Below are 24,448 nucleotides of genomic sequence, written 5' to 3' on the forward strand. Positions count from 1 at the left end.
TCTCTAGTTTTTATAGGAAGATATTTCCATTTCTACAGTTGGCCCCAAAGCGCTTGAAATCTCCACTTGCAAATTCCACAAAAAGACGGCTTCAAATCTGCTCTGTCTAAAGGAAGGTTCAACTCTGTGAGTTGAACACACACAGCCGAAAGAAGTTACTGAGAATTCTTCTGTCTAGCGTTATATGCAGAAATCCCGTTTCCAACGAAATCCCCAGAGAGGTCCAAATATCCACTTGCAGACTTTACAAACAGAGTGTTTCCAAACTGCTCTATGAAAAGAAAGGTTAAACTCTGTGAGTGGAACGCACACATCACCAAGTGGTTGCTGAGAATGATTCTCTGCGGTTTTTATAGGAAGATATTTCCTTTTCTATCATTGGCCCCAAAGCACTTGAAATCTCCACTTGCAAATTCCACAAAAAGAGGGTTTCAAATCTGCTCTGTCTAAAGGAAGGTTCAACTAAGTGAGTTGAACACACGCAGCCCACAGAAGTTACTGAGAATTCTTCTGTCTAGCGCTATATGCAGAAATGCCGTTTCCAACGAAATCCTCAAAGAGGTCCAAATATCCACTTGCAGACTTTACAAACAGAGTGTTTCCAAACTGCTCTATGAAAAGAAATGGTAAACTCTGTGAGTGGAACGCACACATCACCAAGTGGTTGCTGAGAATGATTCTCTCTAGTTTTTATACGAAGATATTTCCTTTTCTACCATTGGCCCAAAAGCGCTTGAAATCTCCACTTGCAAATTCCACAAAAAGAGGGTTTCAAATCTGCTCTGTCTAAAGGAAGGTTCAATTCTGTGAGTTGAACACACGCAGATCACAGAAGTTACTGATAATTCTTCTGTCTAGCGTTATATGCAGAAATCCCGTTTCCAACGAAATCCCCAGAGAGGTCCAAATATCGACTTGCAGACATTACAAACAGAGTGTTTCCAAACTACTCTACGAAAAGGAAGGGTAAACTCTGTGAGTGGAACGCACACATCACGAAGTGGTTTCTGAGAATGATTCCCTCTAGTTTTTATACGAAGATATTTCCTTTTCTACCGATGGCCCCAAAGCGCTTGAAATCTCCACTTGCGAATTCCACAAAAACAGAGGTTCAAAATTGCTCTGTCTAAAGGAAGGTTCAACTCTGTGAGTTGCACACACACAGCCCAAAGAAGTTACTGAGAATTCATCTGTCTTGCGTTATATGCAGAAATCCCGTTTCCAACAATATCGCCAGAGAGGTCCAAATATCCACTTACAGACTTTACAAACAGAGTGTTTACAAACTGCTCTATGAAAAGAAAGGTTAAACTGTGTGAGTGGAACGCACACATCACCAAGTGGTTGCTGAGAATGATTCTCTCTAGTTTTTATAAGAAGATATTTCCTTTTCTTCCGTTGGCCCCAAAGCGCTTGAAATCTCCACTTGCAAATTCCACAAAAAGAGGGTTTCAAATCTGCTCTGTCTAAACGGAGGTTCAACTCTGTGAGTTGAACACACGCAGCCCAAAGAAGTTACTGAGAATTCTTCTGTCTAGCGTTATATACAGAAATCCAGGTTCCAATGAAATCCCGAGAGAGGTCCAAATATCTACTTGCAGACTTTACAAACAGAGTGTTTCCAAACTGCTCTATGAAAAGAAAGGGTAAACTCTCTGAGTGGAACGCACACATCACCAAGTGGTTGCTGAAAATGATTCTCTGCGGTTTTTATAGGAAGATATTTCCTTTTCTACCGTTGGCCCCAAAGCTCTAGAAATCTCCACTTGCAAATTCCAGAAAAAGAGGGTTTCAAATCTGCTCTGTCTAAAGGAAGGTTCAACTCAGTGAGTTGAACACACGCAGCCCACAGAAGTTACTGAGAATTCTTCTGTCTAGCGTTATATGCAGAAATGCGGTTTCCAACGAAATCCTCAGAAAGGTCCAAATATCCACTTGCAGACTTTACAAACAGAGTGTTTCCAAACTGCTCTATGAAAAGAAATGGTAAACTCTGTGAGTGGAACGCACACATCACCAAGTGGTTGCTGAGAATGATTCTCTCTAGTTTTTATACGAAGATATTTCCTTTTCTACCATTGGCCCAAAAGCGCTTGAAATCTCCACTTGCAAATTCCACAAAAAGAGGGTTTCAAATCTGCTCTGTCTAAAGGAAGGTTCAATTCTGTGAGTTGAACACACGCAGATCACAGAAGTTCCTGATAATTCTTCTGTCTAGCGTTATATGCAGAAATCCCGTTTCCAACGAAATCCCCAGAGAGGTCCAAATATCCACTTGCAGACATTACAAACAGAGTGTTTCCAAACTACTCTACGAAAAGAAAGGGTAAACTCTGTGAGTGGAATGCACACATCTCCAAGTGGTTTCTGAGAATGATTCTCTCTAGTTTTTATACGAAGATGTTTCCTTTTCTGCCGATGGCCCCAAAGCGCTTGAAATCTCCACTTGCAAATTCCACAAAAACAGAGGTTCAAAACTGCTCTGTCTAAAGGAAGGTTCAACTCTGTGAGTTGCACACACACTGCCCAAAGAAGTTACTGAGAATTCATCTGTCTAGCGTTATATGCTGAAATCCCGTTTCCAACGATATTGCCAGAGAGGTCCAAATATCCACTTGCAGACTTACAACCAGAGTGTTTCCAAACTGCTCTATGAAAAGAAAGGTTAAACTGTGTGAGTGGAACGCACACATCAGCAAGTGGTTGCTGAGAATGATTCTCTGCGGTTTTTATAGGAAGATATTTCTTTTCTACCGTTGGCCCCAAAGCCCTAGAAATCTCCACTTGCAAATTCCAGAAAAAGAGGGTTTCAAATCTGCTCTGTCTAAAGGAAGGTTCAACTCTGTGAGTTGAACACACGCAGCCCAAAGAAGTTACTGAGAATTCTTCTGTCTAGCGTTATATGCAGAAATCCCGTTTCCAACGAAATCCCCAGAGTGGTCCAAATATCCACTTGCAGACTGTACAAACAGAGTGTTTCCAAACTGCTCTATGAAAAGAAAGGTTAAACTCTGTGAGTGGAACGCACACATCACCAAGTGGTTGCTGAGAATGATTCTCTCCAGTTTTTATAGGTAGATATTTCCTTTTCTACCGTTGGACCCAAAGCGCTTGTAATCTCCACTTGCAAATTCCACAAAAAGACGGTTTCAAATCTGCTCTGTCTAAAGGAAGGTTGAACTCTGTGAGTACAACACACGCAGCCCAAAGAAATTACTGAGAATTCTTCTGTCTAGGGTTATATGCAGAAATCCCGTTTCCAACGAAATCCCCAGAGAGGTCCAAATATCCACTGGCAGGCTTTACAAACAGAGTGTTTCCAAACTGCTCTATGAAAGGAAAGGGTAAACTCTGTGAGTGGAACGCACACATCACCTAGTGGTTGCTGAGAATGATTCTCTCTACTTTTTATAGGAAGATATTTCCTTTTCTACACTTGGCCACAAGGCGCTTGAATCTCCACTTGCAAATACCACAAAAAGAGGGTTTCAAATCTGCTCTGTCTAAAGGAAGGTTCAACTCTGTGAGTTGAACACACGCAGCCCACAGAAGTTACTGAGAATTCTTCTGTCTAGCGTTATATACAGAAAACCCGTTTCCAAAGAAATCCCCAGAGAGGTCCAAATATCCACTTGCAGACTTTACAAACAGAGTGTTTCCAAACTGCTCTATGAAAAGAAAGGGTAAACACTGTGAGTGGAACGCACACATCACCAAGTGGTTGCTGAGAATGATTCCCTCTAGTTTTTATACGAAGATATTTCCTTTTCTACCATTGGCCCCAAAGCGCTTGAAATCTCCACTTGTGAATTCCACAAAAACAGAGGTTCAAAACTGCTCTGTCTAAAGGAAGGTTCATCTCTGTGTGTTGCACACACACAGCCCAAAGAAGTTACTGAGAATTCTTCTGTCTAGCATTATATGCAGAAATCTCGTTTCCAACGATATCCCAAGAGAGGTCCAAATATCCAATTGCAGACTTTACCAACAGTGTGTTTCCAAACTGCTCTATGAAAAGAAAGGTTAAACTCTCTGAGTGGAACGCACACATCACCAAGTGGTTGCTGAGAATGATTCTCTCTACTTTTTATAAGAAGATATTTCCTTTTCTTCCCTTGTCCCCAAAGCGCTTGAAATCTCCACTTGGAAATTCCACAAAAAGAGGGTTTCAAATCTGCTCTGTCTAAACGGAGGTTCAACTCTGTGAGTTGAACACACGCAGCCCAAAGAAGTTACTGAGAATTCATCTGTCTAGCGTTATATGCAGAAATCCCGTTTCCAATGAAATCCCGAGAGAGGTGAAAATATCCACTTGCAGACTTTACAAACAGAGTGTTTCCAAACTGCTCTATGAAAAGAAAGGTTAAACTCTGTGAGTGGAACGCACACATCACCAAGTGGTTGCTGACAATGATTCTCTCCAGTTTTTAAAGGAAGATATTTCCTTTTCTACCGTTGGACCCAAAGCGCTTGAAATCTCCACTTGCAAATTCCACAAAAGGAGGGTTTCAAATCTGCTCTGTCTAAAGGAAGGTTCAATTCTGTGAGTTGAACACACGCAGATCACAGAAGTTACTGATAATTCTTCTGTCTAGGGTTATATGCAGAAATCCCGTTTCCAACGAAATCCCCAGAGAGGTCCAAATATCCACTGGCAGGCTTTACAAACAGAGTGTTTCCAAACTGCTCTATGAAAGGAAAGGGTAAACTCTGTGAGTGGAACGCACACATCACCTAGTGGTTGCTGAGAATGATTCTCTCTACTTTTTATAGGAAGATATTTCCTTTTCTACACTTGGCCACAAGGCGCTTGAATCTCCACTTGCAAATACCACAAAAAGAGGGTTTCAAATCTGCTCTGTCTAAAGGAAGGTTCAACTCTGTGAGTTGAACACACGCAGCCCACAGAAGTTACTGAGAATTCTTCTGTCTAGCGTTATATACAGAAAACCCGTTTCCAAAGAAATCCCCAGAGAGGTCCAACTATCCACTTGCAGACTTTACAAACAGAGTGTTTCCAAACTGCTCTATGAAAAGAAAGGGTAAACACTGTGAGTGGAACGCACACATCACCAAGTGGTTGCTGAGAATGATTCCCTCTAGTTTTTATACGAAGATATTTCCTTTTCTACCATTGGCCCCAAAGCGCTTGAAATCTCCACTTGTGAATTCCACAAAAACAGAGGTTCAAAACTGCTCTGTCTAAAGGAAGGTTCATCTCTGTGTGTTGCACACACACAGCCCAAAGAAGTTACTGAGAATTCTTCTGTCTAGCATTATATGCAGAAATCTCGTTTCCAACGATATCCCAAGAGAGGTCCAAATATCCAATTGCAGACTTTACCAACAGTGTGTTTCCAAACTGCTCTATGAAAAGAAAGGTTAAACTCTCTGAGTGGAACGCACACATCACCAAGTGGTTGCTGAGAATGATTCTCTCTACTTTTTATAAGAAGATATTTCCTTTTCTTCCCTTGGCCCCAAAGCGCTTGAAATCTCCACTTGCAAATTCCACAAAAAGAGGGTTTCAAATCTGCTCTGTCTAAACGGAGGTTCAACTCTGTGAGTTGAACACACGCAGCCCAAAGAAGTTACTGAGAATTCATCTGTCTAGCGTTATATGCAGAAATCCCGTTTCCAATGAAATCCCGAGAGAGGTGAAAATATCCACTTGCAGACTTTACAAACAGAGTGTTTCCAAACTGCTCTATGAAAAGAAAGGTTAAACTCTGTGAGTGGAACGCACACATCACCAAGTGGTTGCTGACAATGATTCTCTCCAGTTTTTAAAGGAAGATATTTCCTTTTCTACCGTTGGACCCAAAGCGCTTGAAATCTCCACTTGCAAATTCCACAAAAGGAGGGTTTCAAATCTGCTCTGTCTAAAGGAAGGTTCAATTCTGTGAGTTGAACACACGCAGATCACAGAAGTTACTGATAATTCTTCTGTCTAGCGTTATATGCAGAAATCCCGTTTCCAACGAAATCCCCAGAGAGGTCCAAATATCCACTTGCAGACATTACAAACAGAGTGTTTCCAAACTACTCTACGAAAAGAAAGGGTAAACTCTGTGAGTGGAACGCACACATCACCAAGTGGTTTCTGAGAATGATTCTCTCTAGTTTTTATACGAAGATATTTCCTTTTCTACCGATGGCCCCAAAGCGCTTGAAATCTCCACTTGCAAATTCCACAAAAACAGAGGTTCAAAACTGCTCTGTCTAAAGGAAGGTTCAACTCTGTGAGTTGCACACACACAGCCCAAAGAAGTTACTGAGAATTCATCTGTCTAGCGTTATATGCAGAAATCCCGTTTCCAACAATATCGCCAGAGAGGTCCAAATATCCACTTGCAGACTTTACAAACAGAGTGTTTCCAAACTTCTCTATGAAAAGAAAGGTTAAACTGTGTGAGTGGAACGCACACATCACCAAGTGGTTGCTGAGAATGATTTTCTCTAGTTTTTATAAGAAGATATTTCCTTTTCTTCCGTTGGCCCCAAAGCACTTGAAATCTCCACTTGCAAATTCCACAAAAAGAGGGTTTCAAATCTGCTCTGTCTAAAGGAAGGTACAACTCTGTGAGTTGAACACACGCAGCCCAAAGAAGTTACTGAGAATTCTTCTGTCTAGCGTTATATGCAGAAATCCCGTTTCCAACGAAATCCCCAGAGAGGTCCAAATATCCACTTGCAGACTGTACAAACAGAGTGTTTCCAAACTGCTCTATCAAAAGAAAGGTTAAACTCTGTGAGTGGAACGCACACATCACCAAGTGGTTGCTGAGAATGATTCTCTCTAGTTTTTGTAGGAAGATATTTCCTTTTCTACAGTTGGCCCCAAAGCGCTTGAAATCTCCACTTGCAAATTCCACAAAAAGACGGCTTCAAATCTGCTCTGTATAAAGGAAGGTTCAACTCTGTGAGTTGAACACACACAGCCGAAAGAAGTTACTGAGAATTCTTCTGTCTAGCGTTATATGCAGAAATCCCGTTTCCAACGAAATCCCCAGAGAGGTCCAAATATCCACTTGCAGACTTTACAAACAGAGTGGTTCCAAACTGCTCTATGAAAAGAAAGGTTAAACTCTGTGAGTGGAACGCACACATCACCAAGTGGTTGCTGAGAATGATTCTCTCTACTTTTTATAAGAAGATATTTCCTTTTCTTCCCTTGGCCCCAAAGCGCTTGAAATCTCCACTTGCAAATTCCACAAAAAGAGGGTTTCAAATCTGCTCTGTCTAAACGGAGGTTCAACTCTGTGAGTTGAACACACGCAGCCCAAAGAAGTTACTGAGAATTCATCTGTCTAGCGTTATATGCAGAAATCCCGTTTCCAATGAAATCCCGAGAGAGGTGAAAATATCCACTTGCAGACTTTACAAACAGAGTGTTTCCAAACTGCTCTATGAAAAGAAAGGTTAAACTCTGTGAGTGGAACGCACACATCACCAAGTGGTTGCTGACAATGATTCTCTCCAGTTTTTAAAGGAAGATATTTCCTTTTCTACCGTTGGACCCAAAGCGCTTGAAATCTCCACTTGCAAATTCCACAAAAGGAGGGTTTCAAATCTGCTCTGTCTAAAGGAAGGTTCAATTCTGTGAGTTGAACACACGCAGATCACAGAAGTTACTGATAATTCTTCTGTCTAGGGTTATATGCAGAAATCCCGTTTCCAACCAAATCCCCAGAGAGGTCCAAATATCCACTGGCAGGCTTTACAAACAGAGTGTTTCCAAACTGCTCTATGAAAGGAAAGGGTAAACTCTGTGAGTGGAACGCACACATCACCTAGTGGTTGCTGAGAATGATTCTCTCTACTTTTTATAGGAAGATATTTCCTTTTCTACACTTGGCCACAAGGCGCTTGAATCTCCACTTGCAAATACCACAAAAAGAGGGTTTCAAATCTGCTCTGTCTAAAGGAAGGTTCAACTCTGTGAGTTGAACACACGCAGCCCACAGAAGTTACTGAGAATTCTTCTGTCTAGCGTTATATACAGAAAACCCGTTTCCAAAGAAATCCCCAGAGAGGTCCAAATATCCACTTGCAGACTTTACAAACAGAGTGTTTCCAAACTGCTCTATGAAAAGAAAGGGTAAACACTGTGAGTGGAACGCAAACATCACCAAGTGGTTGCTGAGAATGATTCCCTCTAGTTTTTATACGAAGATATTTCCTTTTCTACCATTGGCCCCAAAGCGCTTGAAATCTCCACTTGTGAATTCCACAAAAACAGAGGTTCAAAACTGCTCTGTCTAAAGGAAGGTTCATCTCTGTGTGTTGCACACACACAGCCCAAAGAAGTTACTGAGAATTCTTCTGTCTAGCATTATATGCAGAAATCTCGTTTCCAACGATATCCCAAGAGAGGTCCAAATATCCAATTGCAGACTTTACCAACAGTGTGTTTCCAAACTGCTCTATGAAAAGAAAGGTTAAACTCTCTGAGTGGAACGCACACATCACCAAGTGGTTGCTGAGAATGATTCTCTCTACTTTTTATAAGAAGATATTTCCTTTTCTTCCCTTGGCCCCAAAGCGCTTGAAATCTCCACTTGCAAATTCCACAAAAAGAGGGTTTCAAATCTGCTCTGTCTAAACGGAGGTTCAACTCTGTGAGTTGAACACACGCAGCCCAAAGAAGTTACTGAGAATTCATCTGTCTAGCGTTATATGCAGAAATCCCGTTTCCAATGAAATCCCGAGAGAGGTGAAAATATCCACTTGCAGACTTTACAAACAGAGTGTTTCCAAACTGCTCTATGAAAAGAAAGGTTAAACTCTGTGAGTGGAACGCACACATCACCAAGTGGTTGCTGACAATGATTCTCTCCAGTTTTTAAAGGAAGATATTTCCTTTTCTACCGTTGGACCCAAAGCGCTTGAAATCTCCACTTGCAAATTCCACAAAAGGAGGGTTCCAAATCTGCTCTGTCTAAAGGAAGGTTCAATTCTGTGAGTTGAACACACGCAGATCACAGAAGTTACTGATAATTCTTCTGTCTAGCGTTATATGCAGAAATCCCGTTTCCAACGAAATCCCCAGAGAGGTCCAAATATCCACTTGCAGACATTACAAACAGAGTGTTTCCAAACTACTCTACGAAAAGAAAGGGTAAACTCTGTGAGTGAAACGCACACATCACCAAGTGGTTTCTGTGAATGATTCTCTCTAGTTTTTATACGAAGATATTTCCTTTTCTACCGATGGCCCCAAAGCGCTTGAAATCTCCACTTGCAAATTCCACAAAAACAGAGGTTCAAAACTGCTCTGTCTAAAGGAAGGTTCAACTCTGTGAGTTGCACACACACAGCCCAAAGAAGTTACTGAGAATTCATCTGTCTAGCGTTATATGCAGAAATCCCGTTTCCAACAATATCGCCAGAGAGGTCCAAATATCCACTTGCAGACTTTACAAACAGAGTGTTTCCAAACTGCTCTATGAAAAGAAAGGTTAAACTGTGTGAGTGGAACGCACACATCACCAAGTGGTTGCTGAGAATGATTTTCTCTAGTTTTTATAAGAAGATATTTCCTTTTCTTCCGTTGGCCCCAAAGCACTTGAAATCTCCACTTGCAAATTCCACAAAAAGAGGGTTTCAAATCTGCTCTGTCTAAAGGAAGGTACAACTCTGTGAGTTGAACACACGCAGCCGAAAGAAGTTACTGAGAATTCTTCTGTCTAGCGTTATATGCAGAAATCCCGTTTCCAACGAAATCCCCAGAGAGGTACAAATATCCACTTGCAGACTGTACAAACAGAGTGTTTCCAAACTGCTCTATCAAAAGAAAGGTTAAACTCTGTGAGTGGAACGCACACATCACCAAGTGGTTGCTGAGAATGATTCTCTCTAGTTTTTGTAGGAAGATATTTCCTTTTCTACAGTTGGCCCCAAAGCGCTTGAAATCTCCACTTGCAAATTCCACAAAAAGACAGTTTCAAAACTGCTCTGTCTAAAGGAAGGTTCAACTCTGTGAGTTGCACACACACAGCTGAAAGAAGTTACTGAGAATTCTTCTGTATAGCGTTATATGCAGAAATTCCGTTCCGAACGAAATCCCCAGAGAGGTCCAAATATCCACTTGCAGACTTTACAAACAGAGTGTTTCCAAACTGCTCTATGAAAAGAAAGGGTAAACTCTCTGAGTGGAACGCACACATCACCAAGTGGTTGCTGAGAATGATTCTCTCTAGTTTTTATAGGAAGATATTTCCTTTTCAACAGTTGGCCCCAAAGCGCTTGAAATCTCCACTTGCAAATTCCACAAAAAGACGGCTTCAAATCTGCTCTGTATAAAGGAAGGTTCAACTCTGTGAGTTGAACACACACAGCCGAAAGAAGTTACTGAGAATTCTTCTGTCTAGCGTTATATGCAGAAATCCCGTTTCCAACGAAATCCCCAGAGAGGTCCAAATATCCACTTGCAGACTTTAGAAACAGAGTGGTTCCAAACTGCTCTATGAAAAGAAAGGGTAAACTCTCTGAGTGGAACGCACACATCACCAAGTGGTTGCTGAGAATGATTCTCTGCGGTTTTTATAGGAAGATATTTCCTTTTCTACCGTTGGCCCCATAGCGCTAGAAATCTCCACTTGCAAATTCCAGAAAAAGAGGGTTTCAAATCTGCTCTGTCTAAAGGAAGGTTCAACTCTGTGAGTTGCACACACCCAGCCCAAAGGAGTTACTGAGAATTCATCTGTCTAGCGTTATATGCAGTAATCCCGTTTCCAACGATATCCCAAGAGAGGTCCAAATATCCACTTGCAGACATTACAAACAGAGTGTTTCCAAACTGCTCTATGAAAAGAAAGGTTAAACTCTGTGAGTGGAACGCACACATCACCAAGTGGTTGCTGAGAATGATTCTCTCTAGTTTTTATAAGAAGATATTTCCTTTTCTTAAGTTGGCCCCAAAGCGCTTGAAATCTCCACTTGCAAATTCCACAAAAAGAGGGTTTCAAATCTGCTCTGTCTAAAGGAAGGTTCAACTCTGTGAGTTGAACACACGCAGCCCAAGAAGTTACTGAGAATTCTTCTGTCTAGGGTTATATGCAGAAATCCCGTTTCCAACGAAATCCCCAGAGAGGTCCAAATATCCACTTGCAGACTTTACAACCAGAGTGTTTCCAAACTGCTCTATGAAAAGAAAGGTTAAACTCTCTGAGTGGAACGCACACATCACCAAGTTGTTGCTGAGAATGATTCTCTCTAGTTTTTATACGAAGATATTTCCTTTTCTACCGTTGGCCCCAAAGCGCTTGAAATCTCCACTTGCAAATTCCACAAAAAGAGGGTTTCAAATCTGCTCTGTCTAAAGGAAGGTTCAACTCTGTGAGTTGAACACACGCAGCCCACAGAAGTTACTGAGAATTCTTCTGTCTAGCGTTATATGCAGAAATCCCGTTTCCAACGAAATCCCCAGAGAGGTCCAAATATCCACTTGCAGACTTTACAAACAGAGTGTTTCCAAACTGCTCTAAGAAAAGAAAGGGTAAACTCCGTGAGTGGAACGCACACATCACCAAGTGGTTGCTGAGAATGATTCTCTCTAGTTTTTATACGAAGATATTTCCTTTTCTACCATTGGCCCCAAAGAGCTTGAAATCTCCACTTGCGAATTCCACCAAAACAGAGGTTCAAAACTACTCTGTCTAAAGGAAGGTTCAACTCTCTGAGTTGCACACACACAGCCGAAAGAAGTTACTGAGAATTCATCTGTCTAGCGTAATATGCTGAAATCCCATTTCCAACGATATCCCAAGAGAGTTCCAAATATCCAATTGCAGACATTGCAAACAGAGTGTTTCCAAACTGCTCTATGAAAAGAAAGGTTAAACACTGTGAGTGGAACGCACACATCACCAAGTGGTTGCTGAGAATGATTCTCTCTAGTTTTTATAAGAAGATATTTCCTTTTCTACAGCTGGCCCCAAAGCGCTTGAAATCTCCATTTGAAAATTTCACAAAAAGACGGTTTCAAAAATGCTCTGTCTAAAGGAAGGTTCAACTCAGTGAGTTGAACAAACACAGCCGAAAGAAGTTACTGAGAATTCTTCTGTCTAGCGTTATATGCAGTAATCCCGTTACCAACGAAATCCCCAGAGAGGTCCAAATATCCACTTGCAGACTTTACAAACAGAGTGTTTCCAAACTGCTCTATGAAAAGAAAGGTTAAACTCTGTGAGTGGAACGCACACATCACCAAGTGGTTGCAGAGAATGATTCTCTCCAGTTTATATAGGAAGATGTTTCCTTTTCTACCATTGGACTCAAAGCGCTTGTAATCTCCCCTTGCAAATTGCACAAAAAGACGGTTTCAAATCTGCTCTGTCTAAAGGAAGGTTCAACTCTGTGAGTTAAACACACGCAGCTCAAAGAAATTACTGAGAATTCTTCTGTCTACGGTTATATGCAGAAATCCCGTTTCCAACGAAATCCCCAGAGAGGTCCAAATACCCACTGGCAGGCTTTACAAACAGAGTGTTTCCAAACTGCTCTATGAAAGGAAAGGGTAAACACTGTGAGTGGAACGCACTCATCACCAAGTGGTTGCTGAGAATGATTCTCTCTACTTTTTATAGGAAGATATTTCCTTTTCTACACTTGGCCACAAGGCGCTTGAATCTCCACTTGAAAATTCCACAAAAAGACGGTTTCAAATGTGCTCTGTCTAAAGGAAGTTTCAACTCTGTGAGTTGAACACACGCAGCCCACAGAAGTTACTGAGAATTCTTCTGTCTAGCGTTATATTCAGAAATCCCGTTTCCAACGAAATCCCAGAGAGGTCCAAATATCCACTTGCAGACTTTACAAACAGAGTGTTTCCAAACTGCTCTATGAAAAGAAAGGGTAAACACTGTGAGTGGAACGCACACATCACCAAGTGGTTGCTGAGAATGATTCCCTCTAGTTTTTATACGAAGATATTTCCTTTTCTACCATTGGCCCCAAATGGCTTGAAATCTCCACTTGTGAATTCCACAAAAACAGAGGTTCAAAACTGCTCTGTCTAAAGGAAGGTTCAACTCTGTGAGTTGCACACACACAGCCCAAAGAAGTTACTGAGAATTCTTCTGTCTAGCATTATATGCAGAAATCTCGTTTCCAACGATATCCCAAGAGAGGTCCAAATATCCAATTGCAGACTTTACAAACAGAGTGTTTCCAAACTGCTCTATGAAAAGAAAGGTTAAACTCTCTGAGTGGAAAGCACACATCACCAAGTGGTTGCTGAGAATGATTCTCTCTAGTTTTTATTGGAAGATATTTCCTTTTCTACCGTTGACCCCAAAGCGCTTGAAATCTCCACTTGCAAATTCCACAAAACGAGGGTTTCAACTCTGCTCTGTCTAAAGGAAGGTTCAAATCTGTGAGATGAACACACACAGCCCACAGAAGTTACTGAGAATTCTTCTGTCTAGCGTAATATGCAGAAATCCCGTTTCCAACGAAATCCCCAGAGAGGTCCAAGTATCCACATGCAGACTTTACAAACAGAGTGTTTCCAAACTGCTCTATGAAAAGAAAGGGTAAACTCTGTGAGTGGAACGCACACATCACCAAGTGGTTGCTGAGAATGATTCTCTCTAATTTTTGTAGGAAGATATTTCCTTTTCTACCATTTGCCCCAAAGCGCTTGAAATCTCCACTTGCAAATTCCACAAAAAGAGGGTTTCAAATCTGCTCTTTCAAAAGGAAGGTTCAACTCTGTGAGTTGAACACACGCAGCCCACAGAAGTTACTGAGAAATCTTCTCTCTAGCGTTATATGCAGAAATCCCGTTTCCAACGAAATCCCCAGAGAGGTACAAATATCCACTTGCAGACATTACAAACAGAGTGTTTCCAAACTGCTCTATGAGAAGAAAGGGTAAACTCTGTGAGTGGAACGCACACATCACCAAGTGGTTGCAGAGAATGATTCTCTCTAGTTTTTATAGGAAGATATTTCCTTTTCTACCGTTGGCCCCAAAGCGCTTGAAATCTCCACTTGCAAATTCCACAAAACGAGGGTTTCAAATCTGCTCTGTCTAAAGGAAGGTTCAACTCTGTGAGTTGAACACACGCAGCCCACAGAAGTTACTGAGTATTCTTCTGTCTAGCGTTATATGCAGAAATCCCGTTTCCTACGAAATCCCCAGAGAGGTCCAAATATCCACTTGCAGACTTTACAAACAGAGTGTTTCCAAACTGCTCTGTGATAAGAAAGGGTAAACTCTCTGAGTGGAACGCACACATCACCAAGTGGTTGCTGAGAATGATTCTCTCTAGTTTTTATAGGAAGATATTTCCTTTTCTACCGTTGACCCAGAAGCGCTTGAAATCTTCACTTGCAAATTCCACAAAAAGAGGGTTTCAAATCTGCTCTGTCTAAAGGAAGGTTCAACTCTGTGAGTTGAACACACGCAGCCCACAGAAGTTACTGAGAATTCTTCTGTCTAGCGTTATATGCAGAAATCCCGTTTCCAAAGAAATCCTCATAGAGGTCCAAGTATCCACTTGCAGACTTTACAAACAGAGTGTTTCCAAACTGCTCTAAGAAAAGAAAGGGTAAACTCCGTGAGTGGAACGCACACATCACCAAGTGGTTGCTGAGAATGATTCTCTCTAGTTTTTATACGAAGATATTTCCTTTTCTACCATTGGCCCCAAAGAGCTTGAAATCTCCACTTGCGAATTCCACAAAAACAGAGGTTCAAAACTGCTCTGTCTAAAGGAAGGTTCAACTCTCTGAGTTGCACACACACAGCCCAAAGACGTTACTGAGAATTCATCTGTCTAGCGTTATATGCAGAAATCCCGTTTCCAGCGATATCCCAAGAGAGGTCCAAATATCCACTTGCAGACTTTACAAACAGAGTGTTTCCAAACTGCTCTATGAAAAGAAAGTTTAAACTCTGTGAGTGGAACGCACACATCACCAAGTGGTTGCTGAGAATGATTCTCTCTAGTTTTTATACGAAGATATTCCTTTTCTACCATTGGCCCCAAAGAGCTTGAAATCTCCACTTGCGAATTCGACAAAAACAGAGGTTCAAAACTGCTCTGACTAAAGGAACGTTCAACTCTGTGAGTTGCACACACACAGCCCAAAGAAGTTACTGAGAATTCATCTGTCTAGCGTTATATGCAGAAATCCCGTTTCCAACGATATCCCAAGAGAGGTGCAAATATCCACTTGCAGACTTTACAAACAGAGTGTTTCCAAACTGCTCTATGAAAAGAAAGGTTAAACTCTCTGAGTGGGACGCACACATCACCAAGTGGTTGCTGAGAATGATTCTCTCTAGTGTTTATAAGAGGATATTTCCTTTTCTTCCGTTGGCCCCAAAGCGCTTGAAATCTCCACTTGCAAATTCCACAAAAAGAGGGTTTCAAATCTGCTCTGTCTAAACGGAGGTTCAACTCTGTGAGTTGAACTCACGCAGCCCACAGAAGTTACTGAGTATTCTTCTGTCTAGCGTTATATGCAGAAATCCCGTTTCCAACGAAATCCCCAGAGAGGTCCAAATATCCACTTGCAGACTTTACAAACAGAGTGTTTCCAAACTGCTCTATGAAAAGAAAGGGTAAACTCTCTGAGTGGAACACACACATCACCAAGTGGTTGCTGAGAATGATTCTCTCTAGTTTTTATTGGAAGATATCGCCTTTTCTACCGTTGGCCCCAAAGCTCTTGAAATCTCCACTTGCAAATTCCACTAAAAGTGGGTTTCAAATCTGCTCTGTCTAAAGGAAGGTTCATCTCTGTGAGTTGAACACACGCAGCCCACAGAAGTTCCTGATAATTCTTCTGTCTAGCGTTATATGCAGAAATCCCGTTTCCAACGAAATCCCCAGAGAGGTCCAAATATCCACTTGCAGACTTTACAAACAGAGTGTTTCCAAACTGCTCTAAGAAAAGAAAGGGTATACTCAGTGAGTGGAAGGCACACATCACCAAGTGGTTGCTGAGAATGATTCTCTCTAGTTTTTATATGAAGATATCCCCTTTTCTACCATTGGCCCCAAAGAGCTTGAAATCTCCACTTGCGAATTCCACAAAAACAGAGGTTCAAAACTACTCTGTCTAAGGGAAGGTTCAACTCTCTGAGTTGCACACACACAGCCCAAAGAAGTTACTGAGAATTCTTCTGTCTAGCATTATATGCAGAAATCTCGTTTCCAACGATATCCCAAGAGAGGTCCAAATATCCAATTGCAGACTTTACAAACAGAGTGTTTCCAAACTGCTCTATGAAAAGAAAGGTTAAACTCTGTGAGTGGAACGCACACATCACCAAGTGGTTGCTGACAATGATTCTCTCTAGTTTTTACACGAAGATATTTCCTTTTCTTCCGTTGGCCCCAAAGCGCTTGAAATCTCCACTTGAAAATTCCACAAAAGGAGGTTTTCAAATCTGCTCTGTCTAAACGGAGGTTCAACTCTGTGAGTTGAACACACGCAGCCCAAAGAAGTTACTGAGAATTCATCTGTCTAGCGTTATATGCAGAAATCCCGTTTCCAATGAAATCCCGAGAGAGGTCAAAATATCCACTTGCAGACTTTGCAAACAGAGTGTTTCCAAACTGCTCTATGAAAAGAAAGGTTAAACTCTGTGAGTGGAACGCACACATCACCAAGTGGTTGATGACCATGATTCTCTCCAGTTTTTAAAGCAGGATATTTCCTTTTCTGTCGTTGGCCCCATAGCGCTTGAAATCTCCACTTGCAAATTCCACAAAAAGAGGATTTCAAATCTGCTCTGTCTAAAGGAAGGTTCAACTCAGTGAGTTGAACACACGCAGCCCACAGAAGTTACTGAGAAGTCTTCTGTCTATCGTTATATACAGAAATCCAGTTTCCAATGAAATCCCGAGAGAGGTCCAAATATCCTCTTGCAGACTTTACAAACAGAGTGTTTCCAAACTGCTCTATGAAAAGAAAGGTTAAACTCTCTGAGTGGAAAGCACACATCACCAAGTGGTTGCTGAGAATGATTCTCTCTAGTTTTTATTGGAAGATATTTCCTTTTCTACCGTTGACCCCAAAGCGCTTGAAATCTCCACTTGCAAATTCCACAAAACGAGGGTTTCAACTCTGCTCTGTCTAAAGGAAGGTTCAACTCTGTGAGATGAACACACACAGCCCACAGAAGTTACTGAGAATTCTTCTGTCTAGCGTTATATGCAGAAATCCCGTTTCCAACGAAATCCCCAGAGAGGTCCAAGTATCCACATGCAGACTTTACAAACAGAGTGTTTCCAAACTGCTCTATGAAAAGAAAGGGTAAACTCTGTGAGTGGAACGCACACATCACCAAGTGGTTGCTGAGAATGATTCTCTCTAATTTTTGTAGGAAGATATTTCCTTTTCTACCATTTGCCCCAAAGCGCTTGAAATCTCCACTTGCAAATTCCACAAAAAGAGGGTTTCAAATCTGCTCTTTCAAAAGGAAGGTTCAACTCTGTGAGTTGAACACACGCAGCCCAAAGAAGTTACTGAGAAATCTTCTCTCTAGCGTTATATGCAGAAATCCCGTTTCCAACGAAATCCCCAGAGAGGTACAAATATCCACTTGCAGACATTACAAACAGAGTGTTTCCAAACTGCTCTATGAGAAGAAAGGGTAAACTCTGTGAGTGGAACGCACACATCACCAAGTGGTTGCAGAGAATGATTCTCTCTAGTTTTTATAGGAAGATATTTCCTTTTCTACCGTTGGCCCCAAAGCGCTTGAAATCTCCACTTGCAAATTCCACAAATGGAGGGTTTCAAATCTGCTCTGTCTAAAGGAAGGTTCAACTCTGTGAGTTGAACACACGCAGCCCATAGAAGTTACTGAGTATTCTTCTGTCTAGCGTTATATGCAGAAATCCCGTTTCCTACGAAATCCCCAGAGAGGTCCAAATATCCACTTGCAGACTTTACAAACAGAGTGTTTCCAAACTGCTCTGTGATAAGAAAGGGTAAACTCTCTGAGTGGAACGCACACATCACCAAGTGGTTGCTGAGAATGATTCTCTCTAGTTTTTATAGGAAGATATTTCCTTTTCTACCGTTGACCCAAAAGCGCTTGAAATCTTCACTTGCAAATTCCACAAAAAGAGGGTTTCAAATCTGCTCTGTCTAAAGGAAGGTTCAACTCTGTGAGTTGAACACACGCAGGCCACAGAAGTTACTGAGAATTCTTCTGTCTAGCGTTATATGCAGAAATCCCGTTTCCAAAGAAATCCCCATAGAGGTCCAAGTATCCACTTGCAGACTTTACAAACAGAGTGTTTCCAAACTGCTCTATGAAAAGAAAGTTTAAACTCTGTGAGTGGAACGCACACATCACCAAGTGGTTGCTGAGAATGATTCTCTCTAGTTTTTATACGAAGATATTCCTTTTCTACCATTGGCCCCAAAGAGCTTGAAATCTCCACTTGCGAATTCGACAAAAACAGAGGTTCAAAACTGCTCTGACTAAAGGAACGTTCAACTCTGTGAGTTGCACACACACAGCCCAAAGAAGTTACTGAGAATTCATCTGTCTAGCGTTATATGCAGAAATCCCTTTTCCAACGATATCCCAAGAGAGGTCCAAATATCCACTTGCAGACTTTACAAACAGAGTGTTTCCAAACTGCTCTATGAAAAGAAAGGTTAAACTCTCTGAGTGGGACGCACACATCACCAAGTGGTTGCTGAGAATGATTCTCTCTAGTGTTTATAAGAGGATATTTCCTTTTCTTCCGTTGGCCCCAAAGCGCTTGAAATCTCCACTTGCAAATTCCACAAAAAGAGGGTTTCAAATCTGCTCTGTCTAAACGGAGGTTCAACTCTGTGAGTTGAACTCACGCAGCCCACAGAAGTTACTGAGTATTCTTCTGTCTAGCGTTATATGCAGAAATCCCGTTTCCAACGAAATCCCCAGAGAGGTCCAAATATCCACTTGCAGACTTTACAAACAGAGTGTTTCCAAACTGCTCTATGAAAAGAAAGGGTAAACTCTCTGAGTGGAACACACACATCACCAAGTGGTTGCTGAGAATGATTCTCTCTAGTTTTTATTGGAAGATATCGCCTTTTCTACCGTTGGCCCCAAAGCTCTTGAAATCTCCACTTGCAAATTCCAGAAAAAGTGGGTTTCAAATCTGCTCTGTCTAAAGGAAGGTTCAACTCTGTGAGTTGAACACACGCAGCCCACAGAAGTTACTGAGAATTCTTCTGTCTAGCGTTATATGCAGAAATCCCGTTTCCATCGAAATCCCCAGAGAGGTCCAAATATCCACTTGCAGACTTTACAAACAGAGTGTTTCCAAACTGCTCTAAGAAAAGAAAGGGTATACTCAGTGAGTGGAAGGCACACATCACCAAGTGGTTGCTGAGAATGATTCTCTCTAGTTTTTATATGAAGATATCTCCTTTTCTACCATTGGCCCCAAAGAGCTTGAAATCTCCACTTGCGAATTCCACAAAAACAGAGGTTCAAAACTACTCTGTCTAAAGGAAGGTTCAACTCTCTGAGTTGCACACACACAGCCCAAAGAAGTTACTGAGAATTCATCTGTCTAGCGTTATATGCAGAAATCCCGTTTCCAACGATATCCCAAGAGAGGTCCAAATATCCAATTGCAGACTTTACAAACAGAGTGTTTCCAAACTGCTCTATGAAAGCGAGGTTAAACTCTCTGAGTGGAACGCACACATCACCAAGTGGTTGCTGACAATGATTCTCTCTAGTTTTTATAAGAAGATATTTCCTTTTCTTCCGTTGGCCCCAAAGCGCTTGAAATCTCCACTTGCAAATTCCACAAAAAGAGGGTTTCAAATCTGCTCTGTCTAAAGGAAGGTTCAACTCTGTGTGTGTAACACACGCAGCCCAAAGAAGTTACTGAGAATTCTTCTGTCTAGTGTTATATGCAGAAATCCCGTTTCCAACGAAATCCCCAGAGAGGTCCAAATATCCACTTGCAGACTGTACAAACAGAGTGTTTCCAAACTGCTCTAAGAAAAGAAAGGTTAAACTCTGTGAGTGGAACGCACACATCACCAAGTGGTTGATGAGAATGATTCTCTCCAGTTTTTATACGAAGATATTTCCTTTTCAACCGTTGGCCCCAAAGGGCTTGAAATCTCCACTTGCAAATTCCACAAAAAGAGGGCTTCAAATCTGCTCTGTCTAAAGGAAGGTTGAACTCTGTGAGTTGAACACACGCAGCCCATAGAAGTAACTGAGAATTCTTCTGTATAGCGTTATATGCAGAAATCCCTTTTCCAACGAAATCCCCAGAGAGGTCCAAATATCCACTTGCAGACTTTGCAAACAGAGTGTTTCCAAACTGCTCTATGAAAAGAAAGGTAAAACTCTTTGAGTGGAACGCACACATCACCAAGTGGTTGCTGAGAATGATTCTCTCTAGTTTTTATACGAAGATATTTCCTTTTCTACCGTTGGCCCCAAAGGGCTTGAAATCTCCACTTGCAAATTCCACAAAAAGAGGGCTTCAAATCTGCTCTGTCTTAAGGAAGGTTCAACTCTGTGAGTTGAACACACGCAGCCCATAGAAGTAACTGAGAATTCTTCTGTATAGCGTTATATGCAGAAATCCCGTTTCCAACGAAATCCCCACAGAGGTCCAAATATCCACTTGCAGACTTTACAAACAGAGTGTTTCCAAACTGCTCTATGAAAAGAAAGGTTAAACTCTGTGAGTGGAACGCACACATCGCCAAGTGGTTGCTGAGAATGATTCTCTCTAGTTTTTATACGAAGATATTTCCTTTTCTTCCGTTGGCCCCAAAGCGCTTGAAATCTCTACTTGCAAGTTCCACAAAAAGAGGGTTTCAAATCTGCTCTGTCTAAAGGAAGGTTCAACTCTGTGAGTTGAACACACGCAGCCCAAAGAAGTTACTGAGAATTCATCTGTCTAGCGTTATATGCAGAAATCCCGTTTCCAATGAAATCCCGAGAGAGGTCAAAATATCCACTTGCAGACTTTACAAACAGAGTGTTTCCAAACTGCTCTATGAAAAGAAAGGTTAAACTCTGTGAGTGGAACGCACACATCACCAAGTGGTTGCTGACAATGATTCTCTCCAGTTTTTAAAGGAAGATATTTCCTTTTCTACCGTTGGACCCAAAGCGCTTGAAATCTCCACTTGCAAATTCCACAAAAGGAGGGTTTCAAATCTGCTCTGTCTAAAGGAAGGTTCAACTCTGTGAGCTGAACACACGCAGCCCAAAGAAGTTACTGAGAATTCTTCTGTCTAGCGTTATATGCAGAAATCCCGTTTCCAACGAAATCCCCAGAGAGGTCCAAATATCCACTTGCAGACTTTACAAACAGAGTGTTTCCAAACTGCTCTATGAAAAGAAAGGTTAAACTCTGTGAGTGGAACGCACACATCACCAAGTGGTTGCTGAGAATGATTCCCACTAGTTTTTATACGAAGATATTTCCTTTTCTACCATTGGCCCCAAAGCGCTTGAAATCTCCACTTGTGAATTCCACAAAAACAGAGGTTCAAAACTGCTCTGTCTAAAGGAAGGTTCAACTCTGTGTGTTGCACGCACACAGCCCAGAGAAGTTACTGAGAATTCTTCTGTCTAGCATTATATGCAGAAATCTCGTTTCCAACGATATCCCAAGAGAGGTCCAAATATCCAATTGCAGACTTTACAAACAGAGTGTTTTCAAACTGCTCTATGAAAAGAAAGGTTAAACTGTGTGAGTGGAACGCACACATCACCAAGTGGTTGCTGAAAATGATTTTCTCTAGTTTTTATAAGAAGATATTTCCTTTTCTTCCGTTGGCCCCAAAGCGCTTGAAATCTCCACTTGCAAATTCCACAAAAAGAGGGTTTCAAATCTGCTCTGTCTAAACGGAGGTTCATCTCTGTGAGTTGAACACACGCAGCCCAAAGAAGTTACTGAGAATTCTTTTGTCTTGCGTTATATACAGAAATCCATTTTCCAATGAAATCCCGAGAGAGGTCCAAATATCCACTTGCAGACTTTACAAACAGAGTGTTTCCAAACTGCTCTATGAAAAGAAAGGTTAAACTCTGTGAGTGGAACGCACACATCAGCAAGTGGTTGCTGAGAATGATTCTCTGCGGTTTTTATAGGAAGATATTTCCTTTTCTACCGTGGGCCCCAAAGCGCTAGAAATCTCCACTTGCAAATTCCAGAAAAAGAGGGTTTCAAATCTGCTATGTCTAAAGGAAGGTTCAACTCTGTGAGTTGAACACATGCAACCCAAAGAAGTTACTGAGAATTCTTCTGTCTAGCGTTATATGCAGAAATCCCGTTTCCAACGAAATCCAAAGAGAGGTCCAAATATCCACTTGCAGACTGTACAAACAGAGTGTTTCCAAACTGCTCTGTGAAAAGAAAGGTTAAACTCTGTGAGTGGAACGCACACATCACCAAGTGGTTGCTGAGAATGATTCTCTCCAGTTTATATAGGAAGATATTTCCTTTTCTACCGTTGGACTCAAAGCGCTTGTAATCTCCACTTGCAAATTGCACAAAAAGACGGTTTCAAATCTGCTCTGTCTAAAGGAAGGTTCAACTCTGTGAGTTGAACACACGCAGCCCAAAGAAATTACTGAGAATTCTTCTGTCTAGGGTTATATGCAGAAATCCCGTTTCCAACGAAATCCCCAGAGAGGTCCAAATACCCACTGGCAGGCTTTACAAACAGAGTGTTTCCAAACTGCTCTATGAAAGGAAAGGGTAAACACTGTGAGTGGAACGCACTCATCACCAAGTGGTTGCTGAGAATGATTCTCTCTACTTTTTATAGGAAGATATTTCCTTTTCTACACTTGGCCACAAGGCGCTTGAATCTCCACTTGCAAATTCCACAAAAAGACGGTTTCAAATGTGCTCTGTCTAAAGGAAGTTTCAACTCTGTGAGTTGAACACACGCAGCCCACAGAAGTTACTGAGAATTCTTCTGTCTAGCGTTATATTCAGAAATCCCGTTTCCAACGAAATCCCCAGAGAGGTCCAAATATCCACTTGCAGACTTTACAAACAGAGTGTTTCCAAACTGCTCTATGAAAAGAAAGGGTAAACACTGTGAGTGGAACGCACACATCACCAAGTGGTTGCTGAGAATGATTCCCTCTAGTTTTTATACGAAGATATTTCCTTTTCTACCATTGGCCCCAAAGCGCTTGAAATCTCCACTTGTGAATTCCACAAAAACAGAGGTTCAAAACTGCTCTGTCTAAAGGAAGGTTCATCTCTGTGTGTTGCACACACACAGCCCACAGAAGTTACTGAGAATTCTTCTGTCTAGCATTATATGCAGAAATCTCGTTTCCAACGATATCCCAAGAGAGGTCCAAATATCCAATTGCAGACTTTACAAACAGAGTGTTTCCAAACTGCTCTATGAAAAGAAAGGTTAAACTCTCTGAGTGGAATGCACACATCACCAAGTGGTTGCTGAGAATGATTCTGTCTAGTTTTTATACGAAGATATTTCCTTTTCTTCCGTTGGCCCCAAAGCGCTTGAAATCGCCACTTGAAAATTCCACAAAAGGAGGGTTTCAAATCTGCTCTGTCTAAACGGAGGTTCAACTCTGGGAGTTGAACACACGCAGCCCAAAGAAGTTACTGAGAATTCATCTGTCTAGCGTTATATGCAGAAATCCCGTTTCCAATGAAATCCCGAGAGAGGTCAAAATATCCACTTGCAGACTTTACAAACAGAGTGTTTCCAAACTCCTCTATGAAAAGAAAGGTTAAACTCTGTGAGTGGAACGCACACATCACCAAGTGGTTGCTGACAATGATTCTCTCCAGTTTTTAAAGGAAGATATTTCCTTTTCTACCGTTGGACCCAAAGCGCTTGAAATCTCCACTTGCAAATTCCACAAAAGGAGGGTTTCAAATCTGCTCTGTCTAAAGGAAGGTTCAACTCTGTGAGCTGAACACACGCAGCCCAAAGAAGTTACTGAGAATTCTTCTGTCTAGCGTTATATGCAGAAATCCCGTTTCCAACGAAATCCCCAGAGAGGTCCAAATATCCACTTGCAGACTTTACAAACAGAGTGTTTCCAAACTGCTCTATGAAAAGAAAGGTTAAACTCTGTGAGTGGAACGCACACATCACCAAGTGGTTGCTGAGAATGATTCCCACTAGTTTTTATACGAAGATATTTCCTTTTCTACCATTGGCCCCAAAGCGCTTGAAATCTCCACTTGTGAATTCCACAAAAACAGAGGTTCAAAACTGCTCTGTCTAAAGGAAGGTTCAACTCTGTGTGTTGCACGCACACAGCCCAGAGAAGTTACTGAGAATTCTTCTGTCTAGCATTATATGCAGAAATCTCGTTTCCAACGATATCCCAAGAGAGGTCCAAATATCCAATTGCAGACTTTACAAACAGAGTGTTTTCAAACTGCTCTATGAAAAGAAAGGTTAAACTGTGTGAGTGGAACGCACACATCACCAA

The sequence above is a fragment of the Gorilla gorilla genome, chromosome 9 (genome assembly GCF_029281585.2).
Source record: "Gorilla gorilla gorilla isolate KB3781 chromosome 9, NHGRI_mGorGor1-v2.1_pri, whole genome shotgun sequence".
Taxonomy (NCBI): Eukaryota; Metazoa; Chordata; class Mammalia; order Primates; family Hominidae; genus Gorilla; species Gorilla gorilla.